The 9,500-nt window shown below is 32.6% G+C and overlaps 1 long non-coding RNA gene across 1 annotated transcript; it reads left to right on the top strand.

Annotated features, from left to right (window-relative positions):
* Positions 1-3,656: 3,656 nt before the first annotated feature.
* Positions 3,657-7,702, top strand: LOC107863862. Its single transcript, XR_001672467.2, has 3 exons — positions 3,657-3,956; positions 5,500-5,570; positions 7,532-7,702. It is a non-coding gene; the product is annotated as an uncharacterized LOC107863862 (long non-coding RNA).
* The last annotated feature ends 1,798 nt before the right edge of the window (positions 7,703-9,500 follow it).

Here is a 9,500-nt window from a genome sequence, read left to right as displayed (position 1 = left end):
AATCTTTCCAAATTTCATGCTTGATATAGTGCAACTATCAGATGAGAATTTTACCTCATTTCCTTTGTCACAGATTTGAGATACACTTAGAAGACTGTTCTTTAGCCCATTTACATAATACACTTCTTTTATTGCATGAGGTGATTTTCTAATTTTTCCAACACCTTGGATGTAACCTTTTTTGCCATTTCCAAAAGATATACCAAAAGGTCTATTTAAGACCAATATTTAGGGACGAGTTAATAATTCTGTCTCTAAAAGTATTTATATTGGGACGAGATTATATTCTGGTCCCTAATTGTATATTTTATTGCGAAGGTATAAAATATGGTCCTAAAAAAAATTTAACTAGTCCCTATTGATAATTTGAGCCTTGAGCGGGAATTTAAAAATTTTAATTAAAAAAAATTTGTTTAGGCTAATTAATTAATTTATTGTATTATATGTAATAAGGGAGAATTCAAAGATTTGGTAGTACTTAGTTGGATTTCAACTAATGTTTATCCAAATATTTTGTCATCTTTAGTTAGATTACAACTAAGCTTATCAATTACTTTAAAAGATTTCTTTTTCTTCTAAATTTACCCTTTGACATGTGTTTTGAACTTATTATTTCATATTAATTTGTTTTGTCTCTTTTTTCATATTATCCTTGAGTTAGTTCAATATTACTTAACTTGTCATTATATAATAACTAAAAAAAGTATTTTTGAGATAGTTTACAATACCTTAATTTGATCCCCGCCCCCCAAACACACACATCTACCTCTTTTTCTTTTGCATTATATATATAATGATGTTAATTCACTAATTTTGATAAATAAGCATATGTTACTTGTATTGATTTTATTTTTAAGTTTTTACCGACAAATAATAATCCTAAAACATATAATGATTCACATTACTTTACTACTATATATAACGGAGAATACCCAATTTTTTCAGGTTTCAAATGAATTTATTATGTTAATTTTATCCTAAATTATATTTTAAAGACTTTGGAAGATCTCACCTATTTTTGTAAATTTAAATAATTATATTGACATTTAAAATTCTATACAAAAAGTAATGAGCCAAAGAAAAAGTGATAGTGACACCATAAAAGATCTACTTATCCAATTAGATTAAAAATTAATTAAAAAAATTTGAAGATTTCTTTCATATAAAAAATAATAAGAGATAACACCCAAACTTTTAAAATCTATTTTATCCCTAATTGAAGTTTTAATACTTGTAAGATTTCACCCATTGAAAGAACATCTACAAAAGTATTTTGCTAAATCAAACTTAAACTATTTAATTTAAATGTTATCTTTAATTATAAAATTAAATTTATTGACGTAATCATACAATAATTTGTAGCATCAAATATTTTTTATATTACTAATATTGTATTCTTTAAAAATAAAATGGGTTAATGGATAAGTTTAATTGAAAAAAGATAATGCATGTAATTCAACATAAATCAAAAATCATTTTAGATTGTTAAAACCTTTAATTTAAAAATATTCAGTAAAATAAAAAGAAGAACATTTTTAGTGCGTGCATTTGTTTGAAAATTTTAAAAAGTCTAAAATACATTTTTAAAAAAATGTTATTTTTTAACTTACAAAAACTTTTACTTTCTTCATTTTAACTTATTTGTCTGATTTTGACTTAGCCCAAAGTTTAAATGCTGATGAAGATTTTTGAATTTTATGATCTTAAACTGAAGATATGTATGGAAAGAACCAAAATATACTTTAATATTGTGGTCTTAAAAATGTCATATGAAAAGAAATATTAAATGAGTCTAAAAAAAGGGCACTCTTTTTTAAACGAACTAAAAAAGAAATAGGACACAAGAAATTGAAACGAATATATGATTTAATAACTTCAAAATATTATGAGATTATCGAACTATTTTCAACTAATACTATAATGTTACAAACACAAACAAAAAATAAAAGTAGCAAAAAATAGAAAAAATTATAAATATAAATATTAATATAGTTTGGGCTCGGACTTAGCACGAGGCAATTGCCAAAATGGTTATGTTTTTTTAAGATTAAAAAAAGAACTCTGTTTTCTCTTAATTATATATTAAAGATACAAAAACGTTCCATATTCTTAGATATACCCTAATTGTGCTTTCTCAGTTTCGTTAAAGAGTTTTCTTGATTTGCCCTTTGGAGTGACCAGTAGTTTTTCTCAATTTCATAACGCAGCTTCGATTATAGCTAATCAGGTATGATTTTCCTAATCTCTGTTTTCAATTTCATTTGATTGGTTCCCTAATCTGTGTGCTTTCTCGATTTCGTCTGTTTTCAATTTTGTTTGTATTGCTTGTTTGATTCAAATTTTATTTTTACTCAATTTCGTTTGTTTGATTTCACTGATCTCTGTTTTCTATTGCATTATTTTCAATTTCGTTTTTGTAGTTTTTTTATCATAAAACAATATCAAAGCATGTATATAATGACTTGGAAAGAGGCCTTGTCGGCCATCGCTTGCTGACGACCGAACAAATCATCAATTAAAGGGTCCTCGCCATACATAAAATTTCACCAGAAACATTATGTTCATATGAATACGATTAATACTAATATTTTCTACTATAGCATCGATGAACTATTCATATTAATGACTCTGTACAGAGAAGTTAAAACTTAAAAAAGCTTCTAATAATGATTAAGATTATGTTACTACAACTTAGTATATGGTCGTAGAGACACATCTTTTTGCTTTCATATTATATGTTCAACGTTGGAATATAAAATATATTTTCTTGTTGAGATTGTTGGTATGTTGATGTGCATTTATATAAACCAAAAACGACATACCATGATTTGGAATTTGTAGGAAGTCTTTGATGATGAAATGGACAGAACTCAGAAATCTAATGTCTGTTTCAGGGTGCTTTCATTTTACAAGTCCTTTCGGAAGAATATCTAGGTGTTAAACTTCTTTGTCCATATGTTAAGATGTCCATCACGAGATCAAATGATTGTAAATTTTGCTTCTGGATATGTCTTTCCTGCATACCCAGTTTTTCCAAAAAGTCCTATTTTTATTTCATCTAAATGAGTTGATCTTCTTTGTACTTAGTTAGCAGATTTACTTTACACTGTGCTTGTGGGTTGAGTCAAAAAACTTGGAGGATTAGTGCATGCAAACAGTTCGTAACACCATCATCACAAAAAGGTGAAAGTGGATCCTCTTTTTAAGTTCCTAAGAATGAGTCTTCTTTGGCTCACAGCCTTTGGGGTGGGATCTTTTCCTGAGGCCTTGCGCAAACACGGGATGCTTCAGTACTGGTCGGCCTTTTTATTTTCTTTGGCTCACATACAAACTCCAGCTAATTTTGGTTTCTCATTAACTCCCTGACTTAGTAAAGGATGTTCTTGTACGCAAGAGTTAACCATGACTCTTTTTATCAGTTCTTATGATAAATTTTAAGCCCAGTAAATACTGAGACAACTTGGTCACTACATGAATAATTTCCAACAACTCTTTGTCATAGACAGACATTGCAACATGTTTAGTTAATGATTTTTTGTGCCTATACTATGTCTTTTGGACTATTTTTTGTCTTGAGCCGGGGGTCTATTGAAAAAACCTCTCTATCTCACCTCTGAGGCAGTGGTATGAATTGCGTACACTTACCTCCCCAAATCCCACTTTGGGGAAATACATCGGGTATATTGTTGTTTTAATTTTGGTAGTAATTATTGGTAAATTTGGCGTAGCAACTGTGTCATTTTATCTGGTTTTAGAATGAGAGATTGTTTGGTGGTGCAAACGGATCAACTTATGAAGCCTAACGGAGCCGAGGTGGAACCTTTATTGTAATAGTTGTAGATAAGAAGGGTGATGAGGAGGTGCCACTAATTGGTAAAGCAGACTGCAGGATTTGCTAGGAGGAAGATTCTTTGGACAAGTTAGAGATCCCGTGTGCTTGCATTGGAAGTCTCAAGGTGAAATTTTTTCTCAGTTGATTTTACTTGCATCTAATCAATTTATGGTTTTATGAAAAAAAATTTACTGGACTAAAGGAAATGTGGGGTTAGATTTTATCCGTTCTTTATTTTCTTCATATTTGCCTAGAAATTTGAAGTACTTGTGTTTTAGTACGAGGTTAGGAATGTGGAGGGTTGGGAATGGGAGAGGTACCGGTGTTTGATTTTAGGGATAAGGATTTGGTTTCAATGAGGGTGAATCCGGGTTTATCAGCTTATGCTGAGGAACCGGATATAGGGGAGGAATCATTGGCGAAGTTGATTGAGTTTGGGAAGGATAATGTGCCTAAGGATTATTGGAGTTCGACGGCGATTAGATTGATGGCTACTGCTGGATTGAGTTCGTTGGATTAGGGTGTACAGGAAAAGATTTTAGAAGTGTCTCTTAGGGTATTAAGGGATTCTGGGTTTAAGTTTATGTATGATTGTGCTTCTGTTGTTTCAGGTAAGAGGAATGTGTTTGCATTTCAGTTCTGTTGGTTGTTCCATGTTGATTTGTTTATGCAATGAAATGTATTTTGCATTTTATGATTAAGTTAATTTGAATGTTATTGTTTTTAAGCTAAAGTTGACATTTTTATTCATTTTCCTTGTGAGTTTTTGATCCATTATTTTTGTTTTTGACATACAGTCCAAAGCATTGTCTTGCTTATCCTTCTATGTTATTAGCCGTATTATGAGTCGTAATATTGCCCTTGTAGTTTCTTGTCCTATTGCGTTTGGTTACTATCAGTTGTTCTTTCTGTATTTCAATTACCATATTATCTTGTTGATAACTTGAGATTACTGGTCCAGTTGTCTATGTTATGTTGCTCTGGCTTCTCCATTTTTGTTATTTCTTTTATGTACTGTTTTTTTCCTTGAGCTAGAGGGTCTATGGAAACAGCCTCTCTACCTCCAAGGTAGGGTTAAGTTTTACGTTCAATCTACCTTCCACAAACCCTATGACTTTGTAAAGCATAACACTAATAAATGTTGAAGCTTGTGGTAATAGTAGGATGAAGGCTACCAGGGTAAATGCTGGTAATTACTACTAATTAAGAAAAAGGTTTAATGACTATAAGTCCTTCAAGTGCCAAACTCAAAGTGTAATTTTTTTTGGGTAACCGTGATGTCTGGGTCAGATTTGCACTCTCCTCTACTAATTCCACGCAATACCTCCTTGCTCCCTAGAAACAGGTACCGAGTAACTCTGGATACCAATGTTAGCACAGATCTCAAATTTTTAACTTTTGCACTTAGATTGAATTAAGAAGACGTCAGTTCCATTGATGATTTAGAGCGGAATGGATACAACTGCCCTCATCAAATTTAGACTTTAAACTGCTTTGTTTATTTATATGATATAGTTTTATTTTTTGTTGTTTGAGTTGTAAAAATTGATAAATTATTGTAATACACAGTATGATAGTAATTTGATTTCATAAAATGTTATTTCTCTCTCTTGTTTGTTTCAATTGGTCTCTCTGCTAATTATTGTGATGGAAAACATTTACTGCAGTACACACACCAAACATGTGTTCAACACTGGTGCAATGAGAAGGGGATATAACTTGTGAGATTTGCCATCAGGTACGTGTCAATCTCCCAGCTAGTTTTCGTATTGTCTATCTTATGTACTGTAAGATTGCTGAAAGATGCTCCCATTCATTGTAAGAGTACTCCTGCTTGTGCCACCATTGAGTTCAAATCCCAGATAAGAGAAGATCAAACAAAGTTGTACAAACAACAAAGGCAAAATGATGTTAATAGAAATCAACCAATTGCACAAAAATTATAATAAGACGATCAACAAAAAGCACTATTTAAACAAAAGATACCAAGTCTTGGTATCAAATAAATAGCCTTTAAGTTGTATAATAGTTGCAGCAACCAAGATGATGCCACCAATGAGTTCAAATCATAGGATTCTCTTCCCTTTTGAATTACCCTTAGTAGTAGTTTGAAACAAAGAAGAATTATGTAATATATAATAACCTTAATTAGGCAAAAAGAGTCAAATGTTATTAGACATTTGATTGCGCAAACTGTGAGAAACTTGTGGGAAATTTAAAAGTGTAAATGATTAAGAATAAGATACATAACCATATAGGAGAAGATCAAACAAAGATGTATAAACAACGAAGGCTAAATAATGTCAATAGAAATCAACCTATTGCACAAAAATTATAAGACTATCAACAAAAAACACTATTTAACCAGAAGTATCAAATCTTGGTATCAAATAAATAGCCTTTAAGTCTCGCACTTGGGCGCGATCCCAATATTGGGAGAGGAGGGTCCTGGGCTTGGGCACGATCCTAGAGAGGTGGGGGTCCTCGGCTTGGGTGCACTCCCAAAGTGGGGATTCATGACCATAGCTTGTTTATTTTCAATGATATGGACCATATTATTTGAGGGAGGTAATTAACCATTAAATAAAACAACTTCAGCTTACTAAGGACGGACATGACCCTAGATTTGAAGCTATAAAGGTAGAGGATTAGGCTAGAAGGTTAGTAGTTCGGTTGCCTGTTAGGTGGGAGAGGCAGGGGCTAGCGATTGCATAGTTCTTTTTCTTCAATTCTTTTGCTATTTATTGGTGTTTTTGCTTCGTATCTTGATATTTGCTGTCATTTCTTTTTCAGAATAACTTCACTTTTTCAAAAATCTTTGTACATCTTACACTTAAATGATATTCTTTGTATCCCTTCACCACTCTGCCCACAACTATCCCATGCATTACCAATGTCAAATATAGATGGAGATGATGAAGATCCAACTGCTTTATATTTGGTAAGTTGGCTATGTTAGTTTTGTTAGTCCTGTATTGAGTAATAATACAGGAATCCTTCTTGAAACTGTTTTAGTGAAATCCAGACTAGGAGTACATAGGTTGATCTGTACATACAAGTCTTATTGACCCAATTTTGGAACAACCATAGTTGTACATATTCTGGTGTTGAATGTTTCCATAGCTTCTTTACTACAACAACCATATTTTGGTGGGAGCATTATTTTTAAAAAAAAAATGTCAATACAAGATGGTTACCAAAACACCTAGCTCTCCCGTTTAATAGGCAAGTCTTTTGGGTTAGGCTCTCCTGTTCCATCTATAACACAGGCCAAAGATACTACTATAACTCTACACCAAAGTACATTTTTTTTAAAATAATGCACCACACTACCATAGAACGATGTCTTGTTATTTTCTTTGTTATACCTCTTTATAAGCCTATCTTGCTTAGTTAACACAGCCTATTCTTGCTAAACTTGACATTCTAGTGTTGCTTTGTAGTATAGATATCTATCTAGCTTTATAGTTTTGAGTTAATTTGTGTAAGCACATTAGCTTACTGATGCATTGTTAACAATGATTGGATAATTTCCCAAGATCCAATTTTTTATCATCTGGACTAACCTTCTGTATTTTGGAATTATATGGTGCTCTTGTTTCGGTCACTAACCTTTGCAGTCACTAACATTTGCTTCTTACATATATTATATTATATACCAATAGTTATAATTGTCTTTTGAAAATTTTGTTCTTACAGATTATTAAGGATTGAAGTTACGAGTAAAGATGCAAGTTCGGAGAATGCACAAGCTCATTATTATTTTGCTAAGAACATTATATAAATTCGACATCAAATTCTAGCTCGGAATGTTTATTGGGTAAGTATTTTTGTTTAGCAAATATTTAAACTATTGACATCATATTCTAGCTGGGGATGTTAATTGGTTAAGTTTTTTTTTTCTGCTTAGCAAATATTGAAACTATATTTCATTCTTTGACATTTTCAGTAGCAATTTTATATTTAGCAATGAAATATATAAATATTATGATTTCAGTAGCAATCTAGGACGAGTTAGTTGTTCGTTTCTAAAGGTTAATCAAGGACGAGTTAGTTGCTTGTCTCTAAAGATTAATTTAGGATGAGGCAGTTCGTCATCTGTAAAGATTAAACTAGGATGAGTTATTTGTTCGTCGAGATAGAGTAATTTAGGATCATGTAGTTACTCATCGCAAAAAGATTTAGCGACCAAAAAATAACTGCTTTTTAAAAATGAAAATCATCTATTTGGGATGAGATATATCATCTCTAAAAGTGTTTTTGAGACTGGATATGTTATCATCTCTAATGCCATTTAACGATCAGCTAGAGTACTTCATCGCAATTGACCTTTAGCGAAGAAGGCTATTAGGATGAGTCGGGACCAACATTTTCTCATCCTAAAATATCATTTGCAACCAAAAGTGAACTTTTAGGGACGAGAATTCCCTTCCCTAGAGGTTTTTTTTCTTGTAGTTCTCCCTCTTGAAGTGTCTTGAGAGTGAGAAAACAATCAACCCTCCCAGCCATATGCCTAGAGCAGCCACTATCCATGAACTAGTTTTGGTTGTCATCCCCCTTTTCTATTACATTTTCTTCTCTTTCTTCGATAGTGGCCATTAGAGGGCTACAGAAACCTGAGATTATTCTCTTCTTACCATATTTCAGCAAAAAACCCTCTATTCTCCTTGTCTTTCTCAGATTTATTTGAGGAGTCTTCTAGTGCAGCCAACACCTTCTTTATTCTTTATTATACTATTAAGTGCATCTTTCCTTCTTGATTTCTCAGAATTTTGATCATTATTTTTGCTAAGCTAACCATCCCTTTTTGTAGCTCTAATAATCTTCGTTGCTAAAAGTGTAACTTCAGTGTCTTCTTCACCTAGGTTAGATTCTAGATCCTTCAAGGTCAGCATCTCTTCCTTTTTGCTTTTTTTCTTTCCACCCCTAGTTCAGTTATAACAGTCATGATGACCAAAACACTCTAGGTATGAACCTTTTAGAGTGAACCTTGCTCTGATACTAATTGTTAGAACTCATGGGGGTTGCACTATACAGTGAGGGACCAGGTCTCTTAAAGTCAATCAAAAGCAATAGAAAGGTAAAGCAACTATAAGGTGCAAAAACAATGGTAGTGCAAGAAGGTAAAGACACAAGACTTTTACATGAAAATTCAAGAAGGGAAAACTCACGGCTTGCCCTCACACGCACCTCTAAATTCACCATAATCAACCTCCTGATTACAGTCTAGATTTCACTATGCCTCTAGGCTCCTTTCGCTAGTAGTAACTCTACTGCAAGTATGCCTGTCAAACGGGTCGGGTTAACCCAACTCAACCTAGCCCGTTTAATAAAACCGGCCGGTCAGTCCATGGGTTATAGGGTACCGGGTACCGAGCCGAATTATTTTTTGGGTTGGGCCCGGTTAACCAGGCCCGGTCTAGGCGCGCTGGTTAATCGGCCCATTTTTTTATTTTTTTTTCTAAATCTGGATTTTATCAAAAAATTGTCGTTGGGCCATTATAGCCATTGGGCCCAACGGTAATATAGCCGTTGGGAGCCCAAAATGGCTATTTTAGCCTTTTTATTAAAAAAAATCAATTAAATTATTTTGTAAACCCAAAAAAATTCCTATAAATACCCTACACTTTCAAATCATTTTTCACACAATTTTTCATTCTCTCAAATC

Source organism: Capsicum annuum, chromosome 3, assembly GCF_002878395.1.
Source record: "Capsicum annuum cultivar UCD-10X-F1 chromosome 3, UCD10Xv1.1, whole genome shotgun sequence".
Taxonomy (NCBI): Eukaryota; Viridiplantae; Streptophyta; class Magnoliopsida; order Solanales; family Solanaceae; genus Capsicum; species Capsicum annuum.
The sequence above is the reverse complement of the archived record's forward strand: the minus strand, read 5'-3'. Positions and strand labels throughout refer to the sequence as shown.